The 20252-nt window shown below is 40.6% G+C and overlaps 2 non-coding genes across 2 annotated transcripts; one reads left to right on the top strand and one right to left on the bottom strand.

Moving 5' to 3' along the window:
- The first annotated feature begins 11858 nt into the window (after positions 1-11858).
- On the top strand, positions 11859-11965 carry LOC141715900 (small nucleolar RNA R71). Its single transcript, XR_012572642.1, has one exon. It is a non-coding gene; the product is annotated as a small nucleolar RNA R71 (small nucleolar RNA).
- A 2811-nt stretch (positions 11966-14776) lies between these two features.
- Positions 14777-14883, bottom strand: LOC141715982 (small nucleolar RNA R71). Its single transcript, XR_012572719.1, has one exon. It is a non-coding gene; the product is annotated as a small nucleolar RNA R71 (small nucleolar RNA).
- Positions 14884-20252: the final 5369 nt, after the last annotated feature.

Raw genomic sequence — 20252 nt, 5'->3', positions numbered from 1 at the left:
ACTCGACTCCAAAACTACATGCAATAACTTCGGTCAAATCCTAAGTTCTTTTAGAAAGTCGGACAAATTCGGTTTTAGTTTTTGCACCTTTTGACAACATGACGAGTCAGACTTTCAAGAAGAGTTTAATATATAATAATATATTAAATGCTTCTCGAAAAGTAGTAAATATCACGAGAGAGCACGGTTTAGTTCGGTTCGATTTTTTGATAAAATCAAAATCAAAATCGAAGATTTCCGATTTTAAAAATTGAAAACTACAACCGCAACCGATTATCAGTTTCGGTTTCAAAAGTTCTGGTTCGATTGTAATAAAATTAGGTGCTGTATGTAACCATTCATGAGGACCCGACACAGAATAGGCAGCCTGAGCTAAGCTATTGGTTGTACTATTCGCAGATCGGTTAACAAAGACAATTAACACTTCATCAAAGTGTTTAATTAACTCTCTACAATCTTCCACCAGGGTATCAAATATTGATTTGCCATTATTAGATATAATTGATGATATCAGGATATAAACTATCAGAGTTTATGATCAGTATTTACTGGAGGTGACGTCATCAGTACTTGTCTATCAGTACTTGATGATCATCAGTTGATATCGTCAGGATTTGATCATTTCAGTAGATATTCTACAAGGAAAAGGATTGCAAAATTTAAGGCGGTGAAAGACTTTATTCAGAAGTAATCATACGTGGATATGAATTAGGTTTTCTTATTATAATAAAATAGGATTCCTTATTGATTGTGTAACTGTGCACTATATAAGCACATATTAGTTTTACTCAATAAGAGTTGTGTTAACAGATTGATATATCTTTTGTGTAACCTAACAGCTCTCAAGGATAATTGTTCATCCTTTGAGAGAGTACTTGTGTAACAAATTTTTATCAGATTAATATAAAAACTGTTGATTCTGTTAAAACTTTGTCGAATTGATTGCATAAACTGTATTCACCCCCCCCCCCCTACAGTTGATTATGGACCTAACAATTGGTATCAGAGCTTGTTGTTGATATACAAACAATTTAAAGATCTGAAAATCAATCTTCAATGGCAGACAAAGAAGAACAACAGAATCCACCACCACCCTCAGCCGCACCAGAAAATTAATCTATAAGTAATAATACGAGCATATATGAGGCTATCAAGGTTCCAATTCTGAAGATTCATGAATATCCAATCTGGTAGGTCAAAATGGTCATGTGCTTGGAAGCTACAGATCCTGAATATCTTAGCAGGATTTATGATGGTCCTCACAGACCAATGAAGGTAGCTGTCGATGTTGCAGGTGAAAAAGAAAAGATGGTTGATAAAGATAAGAAGGAATATACTCCTGAAAATTATCGTCAATCATGAAGGATGCAAAAGTAAGACATATTCTTCACAGCAGCCTTGATAGTGTTTTGTCCAATTGGGTTATGTCCAATATTATTACAACTTGAATGAAAATATTTCACTTAATATACTGATAAGTGGCATTTTATACCACTTAGAACGTCTTATAATGACTTGAATTGATGTCTTGAAATCAAGTATTTTGTGTATTTTATGCGTTTTTCTAGTATTTGTGCATTTTATGGTATTAATTGTATTTCGGGAGAGATTTCGTCAATAATAAACCTTGGCATGTGTTTAGCATTGCAAGTGGCAAGATAGGAGCAGATTGCAGCGAAGAAACGGAAGAAAAATAGATCAGTTTCCAGTAAGGGGCAGAGCGCCCGCTCAGGAATGCTGAGCGGCCGCGCAGGGTCGGATTTTCAGAATTAATATTTTAGACTCCTATTTCTGTTTGACTTTCAACTTCTGAGTTAGCTGGGCTTTATGGGACTCCTATATAAGTAGATTTCAGAGACTTTCACAAAGGTTGGATCGTAGTATTAATCGAAGAGCGAGGAGATAAGGAAGAAGACCGTTTTAGCACACCGCAACGAAGAGGAAGCATATTTTCTTGTGATTCTTTTATTCGTTATAACGTTGGATGCTAGTTTTCTTTACTTTGAACCTATTTACTCTTGTGACGTACTCTGGTTTAATATAAGTAGTTTTAGTTATTATTCTCGTGTGTTATTATCATGTTTTCATATGAATCCATGATGACGATGAGTGCTATCATGGGCTAATCGTGATCACGGGGTCGTAACGGATTTACTATGGAATTCTTTAGTTAGTTGTTTAATACCTTAGTGTGTGATGATTGTATGATATCTAGTATTGGTTGTGCGTATTCGTCTTATGTGCGTCGCGAACATATAAGATAGGGTGTTAATCTCTTGTGAAGCGACGGTGGATCTTGAGATTTAGAACTTTCCATGATAGCATAGGTTCATGTAAGAGTATGCATGATTAGTGGGTAACTCTAACCGTTTTATTCGCCCTGTGTAATCAAAAGGAATAACTTTGCTTAAATCGTCATGTTGTCAATTTCTGTAGACATATAGGGACTCAACATAATTGATTCCTATTCAACTTCTATCTTAATTGTGGATGCTTGGTAGAATGGTATTAGTACAATGAAAGTTGCCTTTTATCAGTTTCGTGTTATTCGATTAATATCATCACTGTTGCATGCTAAGGGTAATAACAATAGTTATTGAAGGAAGTAGTAATGAAGTTGTGATCTCATGAGTGTTTTAATATTGTTAATTCAAGTGTTAATTAAGTGTTTAATTCTAGTAGTTAATTGTAGTTAATAATTAGTTAACCAAATCTAAGTGTTATTGTCTTAACATTGAGAAGTAGTCATACATTGGTGAGTGAGTTTAATTGAACATAATTAGTCTGAGTCTCTGTGGGAACGAACTAGAAAGTATTCTATATTACTTGCGAACGCGTATACTTGCGTGTGTGTTAGGGCGAAATCACGCACTAATATTCACGCAAGTATACGCGTTCGCAAGTAATATAGAATACTTTCAAGTTCGTTCCCTCAGAGACTCAGACTAAGTTATTGTCTAATTAAACTCACTCACCAATGTATGATTACTTCTCAATGTTAAGATAACACTTAAAATTATTGATTAAATATTAACTATAATTAACTACTTACTTAACCACTTAACTAACACTTCAATTTATCAATAATAAAACACTCATGAGATCACAACTTCATTATTACTTCCTTCTATAGTCATTGTTATTACCTTTAGCATGTGACAGTGATGATATTAATCGAATAACACGAAACTGATAAAAGCCAACTTTCATTGTACTAATACCATTCTACCAAGCATCCACAATTAAGATAGAAGTTGAATAGTCATCAATTATGTTGAGTTCCTATATGTCTACAGAAATTGACAACACAACGATTTAAGCACAAGTTATTCCTTTTGATTACATAAGGCAAATAAAACTGTTAGAGTTACCCACTAATCATGCACAACGTACATGAACCTATGCTAGCATGGAAAGTTCTAAATCTCAAGATCCACCGTCGCTTCACAAGAGATTAACACCCTATCTTATATGTTCGCGACGCACATAAGACGAATACGCACAACCAATACTAGATATCATGCAATCATCACACACTAAAGTATTACACAATTAACTAAAGAATTTCATAATAAATCCGTTGCAACCCCATGATCACGATTAGCCCATAATAGAACTTATCGCCATCATGGGTTCATATGAAATCATGATAAACGACACAAGAAAATAATAACTAAACTAATTATATTAAAACAAAGTACGTCACAAGAGTAAATAAGTCAAAGCAAGAAAACTAGCATCCAACGTTACAACGAAACAAGAATCACAAGAATATATGCTTCCTCTTCGTTGCGGTGTGCTAAATCGGTCTCCTTCCTTATCTCCTTCGCTTCTTGCGCAAAACACAATCTAAAACATAATCTCTTTCATATTCTCTATGAAAACGTCTCAAATCTACTTATATAATAGTCCCATAAAACTCAGATTACATAGAAGTTGGAAGCCAAACAGAAGTAGAAGTCTAAAATAATTCAGTTTTTTCCCCGACCCTGCGCGGCCGCTCAGCATTTCTGCGCGGGCGCGCAAGGCTGCTGCGCGGCCGCTCAACATTGCTGCGCGGGCGCGCAGGACCCTACTGGAAAAATTCCAGGTTTGCTCCGTTTCTTTGCCGTAATCTGCCCGTTCTTTTCCTCTCGCAATGGTGAACACATGCCAAGGCTTATTCTTGATGATTCCTCCTCCGAAATGCAACTAATACCCTGAAATGCATAAACACTAGAAAAACGCATCAAATACACAAAATACTTGATTTCAAGACACCAATTTAAGCCATTTTAAGACGTTCTAAGTGGTATAAAATGCCACTTATCACACACCCAAACTTAAATCGATGCTTGTCCTCAAGCGTCACAGACTCAAAACAACTAAAAATATGCATGAATGCAATCTATATGAAAATGCAACGATCCCCCTTACTACAATTAACCAACCAAATTGTCACGTCTCAACGAATGCAGTTAGACACTAAAGATCAATAAACTCATGCAAACGGACATACAGCCAGAAACGTGGTGTGTGCAAATGCTTAACAGATATGCTTCAGAACTAGACCAATTACTATGACTAGACTATCCTCAAGGCAATCCTACGATTATACAAAGAATAAAAATTCTAGGCAAAAAGTGATATACAACACTACAAGAACTTTGGAGCTTACTACGGAATCGTGCTTTTTATTTACAACTCAAATGCTTATTTGACCGTGCAATGAGTGAGGTCCACAAAAGACTTATACAATGGTATCCATATAACGAGCGTTAGGTTAGCGGATCCCAGACTCTAAAAGCCTTAGGTCACTAGGCACAAAGTCCCCTAAGAACTTAATAACTCGAATACCAAAGAACCCACTCTTGATCAATTATGCAAATTTTTTTTTTTCTCTGAGCAAGTGCGTTTCGCTCCATCTTGCTCAACCCTAGACTACTCGCATAACATGCGAGCCGGCTACTAGCCATTTGACGCCTAGCCACAACTAGCAACAAATTCCATTTTTACTCCATTTTTTTTTCTTTTTCATGCCTTTACCACTAAGAACCTATTATCAAATTCTAAGCATAATAAATAGATTATCCTCAAAAATAATCAGATCATAACAACAATCTAGCCCTTAAGCATTCTCTAAGACTTAGTGAAAATACAAGTGCTTCTAGCATGCATATCAACCTACACAACTTAATAACACTTTAATGCTATCACTACACTCGCATCAATATCACAATTCAGTCGATAAATCATTGCAAAAGGGATCATGGTATATGCATGAGCTATATGATATGACAAACAAATAAAGCTATATAAAAAAACTATATGGCAAAAATTATGTAACTATATGAACTAACTATCATGAATATGCAGCTATATGACACACACAAAATATTCCTTAACTACCACCCCCAAACTTAAAATCTTCACTGTCCCCAGTGAAGGTAGTAGAAAGGAACACAGGGTATACCTACTCGGAGTCATCATCATCATCCCCCTCAGTGGGTGGAGTATCAGGCGGCGGGTATGCAGAGTCCTCACCAAAAACTGGCCACTAGATATCAGCTCCAAGGCCTCGAAAAGCAGTCCCTAACGCAAGGGTGAGCTCCTGAGCAAACCTGCTCTGCGTCTCATACATGGCATCCATCCGCCGTGAAAGCCTCCTATACTGGGCATCACCCATCCCAGCACCCTCCTGAGCTCTCGAAGAACCAGCCTCACCACGCCCTGGCCTAGCCATAGTAGCACCTCGTGCTGGACGCCCTCCTGGAAGACGATAACCCAGCCCATGCTCCTCAGGCTCACCACCGGTCCACTCCTGCATCCCATTCAGAGTGCCAGAATCTATCGGAGCTGCTGGCAACTGCAACTGCTCATGAGCCGGCCAGTTCACTCCTACTGCTCGACATAGCTTCGTAACCGTGGATGCATAAGGGATGTTCATATGCTTTGCTCCCCTCAAAAACTTTAGAATTCCTTGGTAGATAAACTCACCAAGGTCCACATAGTATTCCTCATTCAGAATTCCCCACAACAACTGTGCTCTCTCAACTGTGACCTCGTGTGCATGTGAAGAAGGCAAAATATTAGCACATATAAATGCATTCCATGCACGGGCATACCTGTTCATGGCGATCGCCGGAAAGTGACGATACTCATTATTGGCTGGACTGCGGTTCCAAACTGTGCCCGGTCGACAGAGAGTCGCACAAATCAAATCCAAGTCAAAATCCTCAGCAATTCTTTTCATTCCAGTTCTCCTCCTCGGGCTTCCTCTCTCGCTGTCCAATCACACGGTGAATCGCCGCAGGATGATAATCAACTGTCAGCCCACGAACTACAGAAAACCCATTCTTTTCAGCCTTCGCGTTCGCGTAGAACTCGCGAACAACACTCATCGGTACTGCTTCGGGTGACTCACAAAAAGCTATCCACCCCTTCTCTGCAATCATGGGCAACAACTCACCATCCCTCCATGATGGTAAAAACCCCCTCTCCTTCAGAATCGGCTTCCCCAACAGCCTAGTGTACTCCTCCTCCGCAGCTCTGTCAGTTAACCGAGGCCTTGCAGCAGTACCCCTTGATGAATCAGCAGTAGGAACTGTGCTGCTGCTGTCAATAGTGCGTGCTCTCTTGGGTGCCATTGATTTGTGAATAAAAGTGTGTAAGAACTGATTTTTGATGTTTATGAGAGGGTTTAAGTGTAGGAAGTTTGTGGGAGATATGTAGGATAGGTGTATGTATATATAGTGTGTGGAGTAGGTTAAATTAGATTAGGAGTGGGGTTGAGGGATAAAATCATGGGGTAATGGGAAAAGAATTCGTGGGTTTATGGGCTGTGATGGGTTTTTGTGTTTTTTTTTTTTTTTTCTGAACTGTAAAAAAATTTCTGGAACTCGACCCCTGCGCGGCCGCTCAGCATTTCTGCGCGGGCGCGCAGCAAGCTGCGCGGCCGCTCAGCATAGCTGTGCGGGCGCGCAGAGGGTCTCTGGAAAAAAAATTTGCAGCCCCTTTTTTCTGATTTTTTTTGTGTTTTTGGATAGGTTATTAACTTCTAAGGGATCCTGTAACAACAATTCATGGGTTGCCTCCCACGCAGCGCTTTCTTTTTCGTCATTAGCTTGACGTTCCGTACCTTTCTCAAGTAGTCAACAAAATGGCACTAACCACCTCTCGGTTTGCCATGTCCCCATAGTAGTGCTTCAACCGCTGACCGTTAACCTTGAATGCTTGGTCCGAATCATTCTCAAAAATTTCCACCGCTCCATGTGGAAACACAGTTTTGACAATAAAAGGTCCAGACCACCTTGATTTTAACTTCCCAGGAAAAAGTCGGAGCCGAGAGTTGAATAACAGAACTTGTTGCCCTGGCACAAATAACTTAGGATGTAGCTTCCTATCGTGCCACCTCTTCACCTTTTCCTTATACATTTTGTTATTCTCGTACGCTTGAAGTCGAAATTCATCAAGTTCATTAAGCTGAAGCATTCTTTTCTTACCAGATGCATCTAAATCCAGGTTCAATTTCTTCAATGCCCAGTAGGCCTTATGCTCAAGCTCCGCCGGTAGATGACATCCCTTACCGTACACCAACTGAAACGGTGACATCCCAAGTGGAGTTTTGTATGCTGTTCTGTAAGCCCAAACAGCTTCATCGAGCTTTAAAGACCAATCCTTCCTTGACGGACAAACAACCTTCTCTAGAATGCGCTTTATCTCTCTGTTAGACACTTCCGCTTGACCATTTGTTTGCGGATGATAGGCAGTAGCTACTCGATGATTCACATTATAACGCTGCATCATAGAAGTGAACTTACGGTTGCAAAAATGCGATCCTTCATCACTTATGATTACCCGAGGCGTTCCAAACCTTGTGAAAATTTGCTTATGAAGAAAATTTAGTACTACCTTTGCATCATTTGTCGGTAAAGCTTTAACTTCGACCCATTTTGAGACATAATCGACTGCCAGCAAGATGTACTGATTATTGCAAGATGAGATAAAAGGCCCCATAAAATCTATTCCCCATACATCAAAGACCTCGACTTCAAGCATCACATTTAATGGCATCTCATCCTTCCTTGATAAATTTCCCACTCTTTGGCAACAATCACACCTTAAAATAAACTGATGAGCATCCTTGAACAAAGTAGGCCAGAAAAAACCTGCTTGCAGAATACGAGCTGCCGTCTTCTCACCTCCATAGTGTCCACCATAAACCGTGGAATGGCAGTCTCGTAATATCCCCTCCGTCTCACAGAACGGGATACATCTCCTGATGATCTGATCAGCTCCCTGTCTAAACAAATATGGTTCATCCCACATATACCACTTCACCTCATGCAGAAACTTCTTCTTTTGAGCGGATGTCAAATTAAGCGGCATTATATTGCTGACAAGATAGTTTACAATATCTGCAAACCATGGTTCTTCCTCCTGAATTGCAAACAACTGCTTATCCGGAAAAGATTCATTGATTAACGTCCTATCTTGTGAAGTAGAATCGGGATTCTCCAACCTAGAGAGATGGTCAGCTACTTGATTCTCGGTACCTTTTCTATCTTTGATCTCTAACTCAAATTCCTGAAGTAAAAGCACCCAACGAATGAGTCTCGGCTTCGAATCCTTCTTAGAAACCAGATAGCGAATAGCTGCATGATCAGTGAATACTGTTACTTTCGTACCAAGCAGATAAGATCGAAATTTCTCAAAGCCAAAGACTATAGCCAAAAGCTCCTTCTCAGTAGTGGTGTAGTTTAATTGGGCCCCATTTAAAGTCTTACTCGCATAGTAGACCACATGGAAGAGATTTTTCTTGTGCTGTCCCAGAACTGCACCTACCGTATAGTCACTCGCATCACACATCATCTCAAACGGTTCTGTCCAATCTGGTGCTGTAATAACTGGTGCCGTGATCAAACTCTCCTTGAGAGTCTCGAATGCTGCCAAACATTCATCATCAAATATTGAAAGGCACATCTTTCTCAAGTAAATTGCACAACGGCTTAGATATCTTTGAAAAGTCCTTGATGAATCGCCGATAAAAACCCGCATGACCGAGAAAACTATGGATTCCTTTCACCGAATTAGGTGGGGGAAGATTTTCAATGACTCCCACCTTGGCCTTGTCCACCTCCAGACCTTTGCTAGAGACCTTATGCCCAAGGATAATGCCTTCACGCACCATAAAATGACATTTCTCCCAATTAAGCACCAAATTAGTTTCCATGCATCTTTTGAGTACGGCGCGCAGATTATTCAAACATTCATCATAGGAGTGTCCAAAGACGGAGAAGTCATCCATGAACACTTCGACGTTATTTCCAATCATGTCAGAGAATATAGCCATCATACATCTCTGAAAGATGGCCGGGGCGCCACATAACCCAAACGAAACTCTACGAAAAGCAAATGTGCCAAATGGACAAGTGAAGGTAGTCTTTTCCTGATCCTCTGGTGCAATACAAATCTGATTATACCCGGAATAACCATCCAGAAGACAAAAATACTCATGTCCCGCCAATCTGTCAAGCATTTGATCAATAAATGGGAGAGAGAAGTGATCTTTCCTTGTGGCTTTGTTCAATTTTCTATAATCCATGCATACTCTCCATCCTGTAACTGTTCGAGTAGGGATGAGCTCATTCTTTTCATTTGCGACCACAGTGATACCTCCTTTCTTAGGTACACATTGCACGGGGCTCACCCACGAGCTGTCAGAAATAGGATAAATGATGCTTGCATCTAGCCATTTCAGAATTTCTTTCTTCACCACCTCCTTCATGATCGGGTTCAGTCTTCGCTGCTGTTCCACAGTTGGCTTACTACCTTCCTCTAACAGAATTTTATGCATACAATATGAAGGACTTATCCCCTTGATGTCTGCTATGGTCCATCCTATAGCCGATTTGAATTCTCTCAAAATCCTTAAGAGCTTGTCTTCCTCACTACCTGAAAGGTCAGCTGAAATAATAACAGGTAACGTAGATGAATCACCTAAAAAAGCATACCTCAAGTGTTCAGGTAATGGTTTGAGCTCCAAGGTAGGTGCTTCCTCTATTGATGGTTTGAGCTTCCCTTCAGCATTCTTAAGGTCAGAAGTACCAAGAGATTCAAATGGTATGTCGAGCTTTCGCTTCCATGGAGAAGCGTTCAGATATTGTAATTGCTCGTTGCTATCTTCATCATCGCTGTCAAAATCCCCCACTAAGGCCTTTTCCAATGCATCAGACATTAGCATGTGATCGAGTTCCGAAGTAACTGCGGAATCAATCACATCCACTTTTAAACACTCCTCATCTTCTGTAGGGAATTTCATTGCCTTGAATACGTTGAAGGTCACATCCTGATCTTGGACCCGCATAGTAAGTTCCCCTTTTTGCACATCTATCAAGGTACGGCCAGTAGCCAAGAAAGGCCTCCCCAAGATTATAGGAATCTTCTTATCTTCCTCAAAATCCAGAATAACAAAATCTGCAGGAAAGAAGAGCTTATCCACCTTGACGAGCACATCCTCAACTATGCCCCTTGGGTAAGTAATGGAACGGTCCGCCAATTGTAGCGACATGTATGTGGGTTTTGGATCAGGCAGATCCAGCTTTTTAAAGATCGACAAGGGCATCAGATTAATGCTTGCTCCCAAATCACAAAGGCACTTGTCAAAAGTTAGATTGCCAATGGTGCAAGGAATGGTGAAGCTTCCTGGATCTTTCAGTTTTGGTGGTAACTTTTGCTGCAGAACAGCGCTGCATTCTTCCGTGAGAGCAACGGTTTCAAGGTCATCCAGTTTCACCTTCCTTGAAAGAATAGTCTTCATAAACTTCGCATAACTAGGCATTTGTTCCAGAGCCTCAGCGAAAGGTATATTGATGTGAAGTTTCTTGAACACCTCCAGAAACTTCCCGAACTGTCTATCCAGCTTTTGTTGCTGCAATCTCTTAGGAAAATGTGGTGGAGGATAGAGCTGTTTCTCCCCTGTATTAGCCTCAGGCAGAGTGTGTTCAACAGTAGTCTTCCTTGGTTCCGCCACTTTCTCCTTTTGCTTAGATTTTTCATCTCTAACTTCAGCTTCGACTTCTTTTGCCTTTTCAGCATCAGCTACTTTTCCAGACCTTAAGGTAATAGCCTTGACTTGCTCTTTAGCTTCCTTCCTGCCTGGTACTTCCGTGTCACTGGGAAGAGTGCCAGGTTGACGATTGAGCACTGCATTGGCTAATTGACCGATTTGATTTTCCAAGGTCTTGATAGAAACCGCCTGACTCTTGCACAACAGCTTAAGTTCCTCAAAATCAGCACTAGTAGGTGCAGCTGCACTTCCCTGTTGAGGATATGATTGCCTTGTAGCATACTGTTGTGGTTGCTGGAATCCAGGTGGGTTAAACTGTTTACTCACTCCTTGCTGATATGGTGGCTGAATAGCATTCTGATTATTCCCCCAGCTGAAATTTGGATGATTTCTGTTGTTAGGATGATAGGTTGCTGGCACAGGCTGCTGTTGTCGCTGATAATTATTCACATACTGAACAGATTCATTGACAAGAGAACACTGATCCGTAGCATGAGAACCTGCACAAAGCTCACAAACCATAGCTATTTGATTAACTCCATACGTAGCCAAAGAATCAACCTTCATTGATAGCGCTTGGAGCTGGGCTGCAATAGCGGTGGCTGTATCAACTTCCAGAATACCTGCTACCTTGCCTGACATCATCCTCTGAGTTGGGTTTTGATGCTCATTTGCAGCCATCGTCTCGATAAGATTATACGCCTCAGCATAGCTTTTAGCCCATAAGGCGCCTCCAGCTGCTGCATCGAGCATGGGCCGAGATTGGGCCCCCAAACCATTATAAAAACCAGTGATTACCATCCAATCCGGCATTTCATGATGTGGACATTTTCTCAACATTTCCTTGTAGCATTCCCAAGCCTCGCACATAGATTCTGTAGGTTGCTGCGCAAACTGAGTAAGAGCACTCCTCATAGCAGCAGTCTTTGCCATTGGATAAAACTTCACCAGAAACTTTTACGCAAGATCTTGCCACGTAGTGATGGACCCAGCTGGTTCAGAATGTAACCAGTCTTTAGCCTTATCCCTCAGTGAGAATGGGAAAAGCCTCAACTTGATAGCCTCATCAGTCACGCCATTATACTTAAAAGTGCTGCAGATCTCGACAAAATTCCTTATGTGCATGTTGGGGTCTTCAGTTGCCGCTCCTCCAAAAGAAACAGAATTCTGCACCATCTGAATAGTGCTCGGCTTGATTTCAAAGGTGTTAGCTTGAATAGCCGGATGAAGGATGCTTGACTGAATGTCATCAATTTTAGGCCGAGAAAAATCCATAAGAGCTGGATCAGCTTGAACAATACGATCTCCCATGTTTACTGGTTCTTTCTGCTCAGTTCCTGAATCCGAATCCTCAAAATCTAACTTCTCCGGAGTATCAAGAACTTCGTCTTTCTCCTCAGCTGTATCTAAGGTCCTCTTGTGAGCACGAGAATGAGTTTGCATAAACGCTTTCTAAAGTACATGAAACACAACCGAAAAGAGTAATTAACTACTACGTCCTAATCACTGAGTCCTAATGACCAATGATGGTAAGTACATAAACTAAACAAATACGCCGAGTCCCCGGCAGCGGCGCCAAAAACTTGTTAGGGCGAAATCACGCACTAATATTCACGCAAGTATACGCGTTCGCAAGTAATATAGAATACTTTCTAGTTCGTTCCCTCAGAGACTCAGACTAAGTTATTGTCTAATTAAACTCACTCACCAATGTATGATTACTTCTCAATGTTAAGATAACACTTAAAATTGTTGATTAAATATTAACTATAATTAACTACTTACTTAACCACTTAACTAACACTTCAATTTATCAATAATAAAACACTCATGAGATCACAACTTCATTATTACTTCCTTCTATAGCCATTGTTATTACCTTTAGCATGTGACAGTGATGATATTAATTGAATAACACGAAACTGATAAAAGCCAACTTTCATTATACTAATACCATTCTACCAAGCATCCACAATTAAGATAGAAGTTGAATAGTCATCAATTATGTTGAGTTCCTATATGTCTACAGAAATTGACAACACAACGATTTAAGCACAAGTTATTCCTTTTGATTACATAAGGCAAATAAAACTGTTAGAGTTACCCACTAATCATGCACAACGTACATGAACCTATGCTAGCATGGCAAGTTCTAAATCTCAAGATCCACCGTCGCTTCACAAGAGATTAACACCCTATCTTATATGTTCGCGACGCACATAAGACGAATACGCACAACCAATACTAGATATCATGCAATCATCACACACTAAAGTATTACACAATTAACTAAAGAATTTCATAATAAATCCGTTGCAACCCCATGATCACGATTAGCCCATAATAGAACTTATCACCATCATGGGTTCATATGAAATCATGATAAACGACACAAGAAAATAATAACTAAACTAATTATATTAAAACAGAGTACGTCACAAGAGTAAATAAGTCAAAGCAAGAAAACTAGCATCCAACGTTACAACGAAACAAGAATCACAAGAATATATTCTTCCTCTTCGTTGCGGTGTGCTAAATCGGTCTCCTTCCTTATCTCCTTCGCTTCTTGCGCAAAACACAATCTAAAACATAATCTCTTTCATATTCTCTATGAAAACGTCTCAAATCTACTTATATAATAGTCCCATAAAACTCAGATTACATAGAAGTTGGAAGCCAAACAGAAGTAGAAGTCTAAAATAATTCAGTTTTTTCCCCGACCCTGCGCGGCCGCTCAGCATTTCTGCGCGGGCGCGCAAGGCTGCTTGCAGCATTGCTGCGCGGGCGCGCAGGACCCTACTGGAAAAATTCCAGGTTTGCTCCGTTTCTTTGCCGTAATCTGCCCGTTCTTTTCCTCTCGCAATGGTGAACACATGCCAAGGCTTATTCTTGATGATTCCTCCTCCGAAATGCAACTAATACCCTGAAATGCATAAACACTAGAAAAACGCATCAAATACACAAAATACTTGATTTCAAGACACCAATTTAAGCCATTTTAAGATGTTCTAAGTGGTATAAAATGCCACTTATCAGTGTGTTCTTAGCGCGTGTTTTTGCCCTAACAAGTTTTTGGCGCCGCTGCCGGGGACTCGACGTATTTGTTCAGTTTATGTACTTACCATCATTGGTCATTAGGACTCAGTGATTAAGACGTGTTACTTATTATTTCCGGTTGTGTTTCAGGTACTTTAGCGAGCGTTTATGCAAACACGTTCTCGTACTCACAAGAGCACTTTAGATACGGCTGAGGAGACAGACGAAGTTCTTGATATTCCGGAGAAGATAGATTTTGAAGATTCGGATTCAGGAAGTGAGCAGAAAGAGCCAGTAACCATGGGTGGTCATTTAGTTCCGGCAGATCCAGCTCTTATGGACTTTTCTCGGCCCAAAATTGATGACATTCAGTCTAGCATTCTTCATCCGGCTATTCAGGCTAATACCTTTGAAATCAAGCCGGGCACTATTCAGATGGTGCAGAATTCTGTTTCTTTCGGAGGTGATGCGACTGAAGACCCCAACATGCACATAAGGAATTTTGTCAAGATCTGCAGTACTTTTAAATATAATGGTGTGACTGATGAGGCTATCAAGCTGAGGCTTTTCCCATTCTCACTGAGGGATAAAGCTAAGGACTGGTTACATTCTGAACCAGCTGGGTCTATCACTACTTGGCAAGATCTTGCACAAAAGTTTCTGGTGAAGTTTTATCCAATGGCGAAGACTGCTGCTATGAGGAGTGCTCTTACTCAGTTTGCGCAGCAACCTACAGAATCTATGTGCGAAACTTGGGAGCGCTACAAAGAGATGTTGAGAAAGTGTCCACATCATGGAATTCCTGATTGGATCGTGATCACTGGTTTCTATAATGGTTTGGGGGCCCAATCTCGGCCCATACTCGATGCAGCAGCTGGAGGCGCCTTGTGGGCCAAAAGCTATACTGAGGCTTATAATCTTATTGAGACTATGGCTGTAAATGAGCATTAAAACCCAACTCAAAGGATGATGCCTGGGAAGGTAGCAGGTATTCTGGAAGTCGATGCAGCTACAGCTATTGCAGTGCAGCTCCAAGCGCTGTCTATGAAGGTCGATTCTCTAGCCACCTATGGGGTCAATCAGGTAGCTATGGTCTATGAGCTTTGTGCAGGTTCTCATGCTATGGATCAGTGTTCTCTTGTTAATGAATCCGTTCAGTATGTGAACAATTATCAGCGACAGCAGCAGCCTGTGCCAGCTACGTATCATCCTAATAACAGAAATCATCCAAACTTCAGCTGGAGTAATAATCAGAATGCTATTCAGCAACCATATCAGCAAGGCGTAAGTAAACAGTTCAATCCACCTGGATTCCAGGAACCACAGCATTATGCTCAAAGGCAATCATATCCTCAACAAGGAGGTGCAGCTCCACCCTCTAGTGCTGATTTTGAGGAACTTAAGTTGTTGTGCAAAAGTCAGGCGGTTTCTATCAAGACCTTGGAAAATCAAATCGGTCAAATAGCCAATGCAGTGCTCAATCGTCAACCTGGCACACTTCCCAGTGATACTGAAGTGTCAGGCAGGAAGGAAGCTAAAGAGCAAATCAAGGCTATTACCTTAAGGTCTGGAAAAGTTGTTAATGCTGAAAAAGCAAAAGAAGGAGAAGCTGAAGTTGGTGATGAAGAAGCTAAGCAAAAGGAGAAAGCGGCGGAACCAAGGAAGACTACTGTTGAACACACTCTGCCTGAGGGTAATACAAGGGAGAAACAGCTCTATCCTCCACCACATTTCCCTAAGAGATTGCAATAACAAAAGCTGGATAAGCAGTTCGGTAAGTTTCTGGAGGTGTTCAAGAAACTTCACATCAATATACCTTTCGCTGAGGCTCTGGAGCAAATGCCTAGTTATGCGAAATTTATGAAGAGTATTCTTTCAAGGAAGGTGAAACTGGATGACCTTGAGACCGTTGCTCTAACGGAAGAATGCAGTGCTGTACTGCAACAAAAGTTACCTCCAAAGCTTAAAGATCCAGGTAGCTTCACCATTCCTTGTACCATTGACAAGTTGTCTTTTGACAAGTGCATGTGTGATTTGGGAGCAAGCATCAATCTGATGTCGTTGTCGATCTTTAAAAAGTTGAATTTGCATGATCCAAAGCCCACCTACATGTCTCTACAATTGGCCGATCGTTCTATTACTTACCCACGAGGCATAGTGGAGGATGTGCTAGTAAAGGTGGATAAGCTCTTCTTTCCTGTAGACTTTGTTATTCTGGATTTCGAGGAAGATAAGAAGATTCTCATAATCTTGGGAAGACCTTTCTTGGCTACAGGTCGTACCTTGATAGATGTGCAGAAAGGTGAACTTACAATGCGGGTGCGGGATCAGGATGTGACATTCAATGTATTCAAAGTAATGAAATTCCCTACAGAAGATGAGGAGTGCTTAAAAGTGGATTTGATTGATTCTGCGGTTACTTCAGAACTTGATCATATGCTAATGTCTGATGCATTAGAGAAGGCTTTAGTGGGGGATTTTGACAGTGATGATGAGGATGGCAATGAGCAACTACAATATCTAAATGCTTATCCCTGGAGGCGAAAGCTAGACATGCCATTTGAATCTCTTGGTACTTCTGACCTCAAAAATGCTGAAGGAAAGCTCAAACCATCTATTGAGGAAGCACCTACCTTGGAGCTTAAACCATTGCTTGAACACTTGAGGTATGTTTTTTTAGGTGATGCGTCTACTTTACCTGTTATTATTGCATCTGACCTTTCAGGTAGTGAGGAGGACAAGCTCTTAAGGATCTTGAGAGAATTCAAATCGGCTATCGAATGGACTATAGCAGACATCAAAGGGATCAACCCTTCATACTGCATGCATAAGATTCTGCTAGAAGAGGGTAATAAGCCGACTGTTGAGCAACAACGCAGACTTAATCCTATCATGAAAGAAGTGGTGAAGAAAAAAATTCTGAAGTGGCTGGATGCAGGTGTCATTTATCCTATTTCTGACAGTTCTTGGGTGTGCCCCGTGCAATGTGTACCTAAGAAAGGAGGTATCACTGTGGTAGCAAATGAGAAGAACGAACTCATCCCCACTCGAACAGTCACCGGATGGAGAGTATGCATGGACTACAAAAAGTTGAACAAGGTCACGAGGAAGGATCACTTCCCTCTTCCGTTTATTGATCAGATGCTTGACAGATTGGCCGGTCATGAGTATTATTGTCTTCTGGATGGCTATTCAGGGTATAATCAGATTTGTATTGTACCAGAGGATCAAGAAAAAACTACCTTCACTTGTCCATTTGGCACGTTTGCTTTTCGCAGAGTTTCGTTTGGGTTATGTGGCGCACCGACCACTTTTCAGAGATGTATGATGGCTATATTCTCTGATATGATTGAAAATAATGTCGAGGTGTTCATGGACGACTTCTCCGTCTTTGGACATTCGTATGATGAATGTTTGAATAATCTTCGTGCAGTACTCAAAAGGTGTGTGGAAACTAATTTGGTGCTCAATTGGGAAAAATATCATTTTATGGTGCGTGAAGGCATTATTCTTGGGCATAAGGTCTCTAGCAAGGGTCTTGAGGTGGACAAAGGCAAGGTGGAAGTCATTGAAAATCTTCCACCACCTATTTATGTGAAAGGAATCCGTAGTTTTCTTGGTCATGCGGGTTTTTATCGGCGTTTCATCAAAGACTTTTCGAAGATATCTAAGCCGTTGTGCAACTTGCTTGAGAAGGATGTGCCTTTCAAATTTGATGATGAATGCTTGACGGCATTCGAGACTCTCAAGAAGAGTTTGATAACTGCACCAGTTATTACAGCACCTGATTGGATAGAGCCTTTTGAGATGATGTGTGATGCGAGTGATTATGCGGTGGGCGCAGTTCTTGGGCGGCGCAAGAATAATCTCTTTCATGTGATCTACTATGCTAACAAGACCGTAAATGGGGCCCAAATAAATTACACCACTATTGAGAAAGAGATCTTGGCTATAGTCTTTGGTTTCGAAAAATTTCGATCTTATTTGCTTGGGACAAAGGTGACAGTGTTCACTGATCATGCGGCCATTCGCTATTTGGTTTCCAAGAAGGATTCGAAGCCGAGACTCATTCGTTGGGTGCTCTTGCTATAGGAATTTGAGTTAGAGATCAAGGATCGAAAAGGTACTGAGAATCAAGTAGCTGACCATCTCTCTAGATTGGAGAATTCCGAGTCTACTTCACATGATAAGACATTGATCAACGAATCTTTTCCGGATGAGCAGTTGTTCGCAGTTCAGGAGGAAGAGCTATGGTTTGCAGATATTGTGAATTATCTTGTCAGCAATATAATGCCTCCTAATTTGACCACGGCTCAAAAGAAGAAGTTTCTGCATGAGGTGAAGTGGTATATGTGGGATGAACCATATTTATTTAGACAGGGAGCTGACCAGATCATCAGGAGATGTATCCCATTCTGTGAGACAGAGGGGATATTACGAGACTGCCACTCCACAGTTTATGGTTGACACTATGTTGGTGAGAAGACGGCAGCTCGTATTCTGCAAGCAGGTTTTTTCTGGCCTACTTTGTTTAAGGATGCTCATCAGTTCGTTTTAAGGTGTAATCGTTGCCAAAGAGTGAGAAATCTTACGAGAAAGGATGAGATGCCGTTAAATGTGATGCTTGAAGTCAAGGTCTTTGATGTTTGGGGAATCGATTTCATGGGGCCTTTTGTCTCGTCCTGCAATAATCAGTACATCTTGCTGGCAGTCGATTATGTCTCAAAATGGGTAGAAGTCAAAGCTCTACCAACGAATGATGTCTAGTAGCCGGCTCGTATTTTTATGCGAGTAGTCTAGGGTTGAGCAAGAGGGAGCGAAACACACTTGCTCAGAAATTTTGAAAAATAAGAAAAAATAAAGAGAAAAAAAATAGAAAAAAGAAAAAAAAAGAAAAAAAAAAGATTTAATGCATAATTGATCACGAGTGGGCTCTTTGGTATTCGAGTTATTAAGTTCTTAGGGGACTTTGTGCCTAGTGACCTAATGCTTTTATAGTCTGGGATCCGCTAACCCAACGCTCGCTACATGGATACCATTGTATAAGTCTTTTGTGGACCTCACTCATTGCTCGGTTAAATAAACATTTGTTGTTATAAATAAAAAGCATGATTCCGTAATAAGCTCCAGAGTCTTGAAGTGTTATAAGTCACTTTGTGCCTAGAATTTTTATTCTTCGTATAATCATGCGATTGCCTTGAGGATAGTTGAGTTATGATAATTGATCTAGTTTCGAAGCATATCTGTTAAGCATCTGCACACACCAAGTTTCTGGTTGTATGTTAGTTTGCATGATTTGATTGATCTTTATTCGCCAAATTGAATTTGTTGAGATGTAGTAAGTTGGTTGGGTTGCTCGTAGTAAGGGGGATCGCTGCATTTCATATAGATTGCATTCATACATGTTTTTGTTTTGTTTTTGAGTCTGTGACGCTTGAGGACAAGCATCGATTTAAGTTTGGGGGTCTGATAAGTGGCATTTTATACCACTTAGAACGTCTTATAATGGCTTGAATTGATGTCTTGAAATCAAGTATTTTGTGTATTTGATGCGTTTTTCTAGTGTTTGTGCATTTCAGGATATTAATTGCATTTCGGGAGAGATTTCGTCAATAATAAGCCTTGGCATGTGTTTAGCATTGCAAGTGGGAAGATAGGAGCAGATTGCAGCGAAGAAACGGAAGAAAAATAGATCAGTTTCCAGTAAGGGGCTGAGCGCCCGCTCAGGAATGCTGAGCGGCCGCGCAGGGTCGGATTTTTAGAATTAATATTTTAGACTCCTATTTATGTTTGACTTCCAACTTCTGAGTTAACTGGGCTTTATGGGACTCCTATATAAGTAGATTTCAGAGACATTTCACAAAGGTTGGATCGTAGTATTAATCGAAGAGCGAGGAGATAAGGAAGAAGACCGTTTTAGCACACCGCAACGAAGAAGAAACATATTTTCTTGTGATTCTTTATTTCGTTGTAACGTTGGATGCTAGTTTTCTTTACTTTGAACCTATTTACTCTTGTGACGTACTCTGGTTTAATATAAGTAGTTTTAGTTATTATTCTCGTGTGTTATTATCATGTTTTCATATGAACCCATGATGACGATGAGTGCTATCATGGGCTAATCGTGATCATGGGTTCGTAACGGATTTACTATGAAATTCTTTAGTTA

The sequence above is a fragment of the Apium graveolens genome, chromosome 3 (assembly GCF_009905375.1).
Source record: "Apium graveolens cultivar Ventura chromosome 3, ASM990537v1, whole genome shotgun sequence".
Classification (NCBI taxonomy): Eukaryota; Viridiplantae; Streptophyta; class Magnoliopsida; order Apiales; family Apiaceae; genus Apium; species Apium graveolens.
Note: the sequence above shows the minus strand (reverse complement) of the source record. Positions and strands in the feature narration are given on the sequence as shown.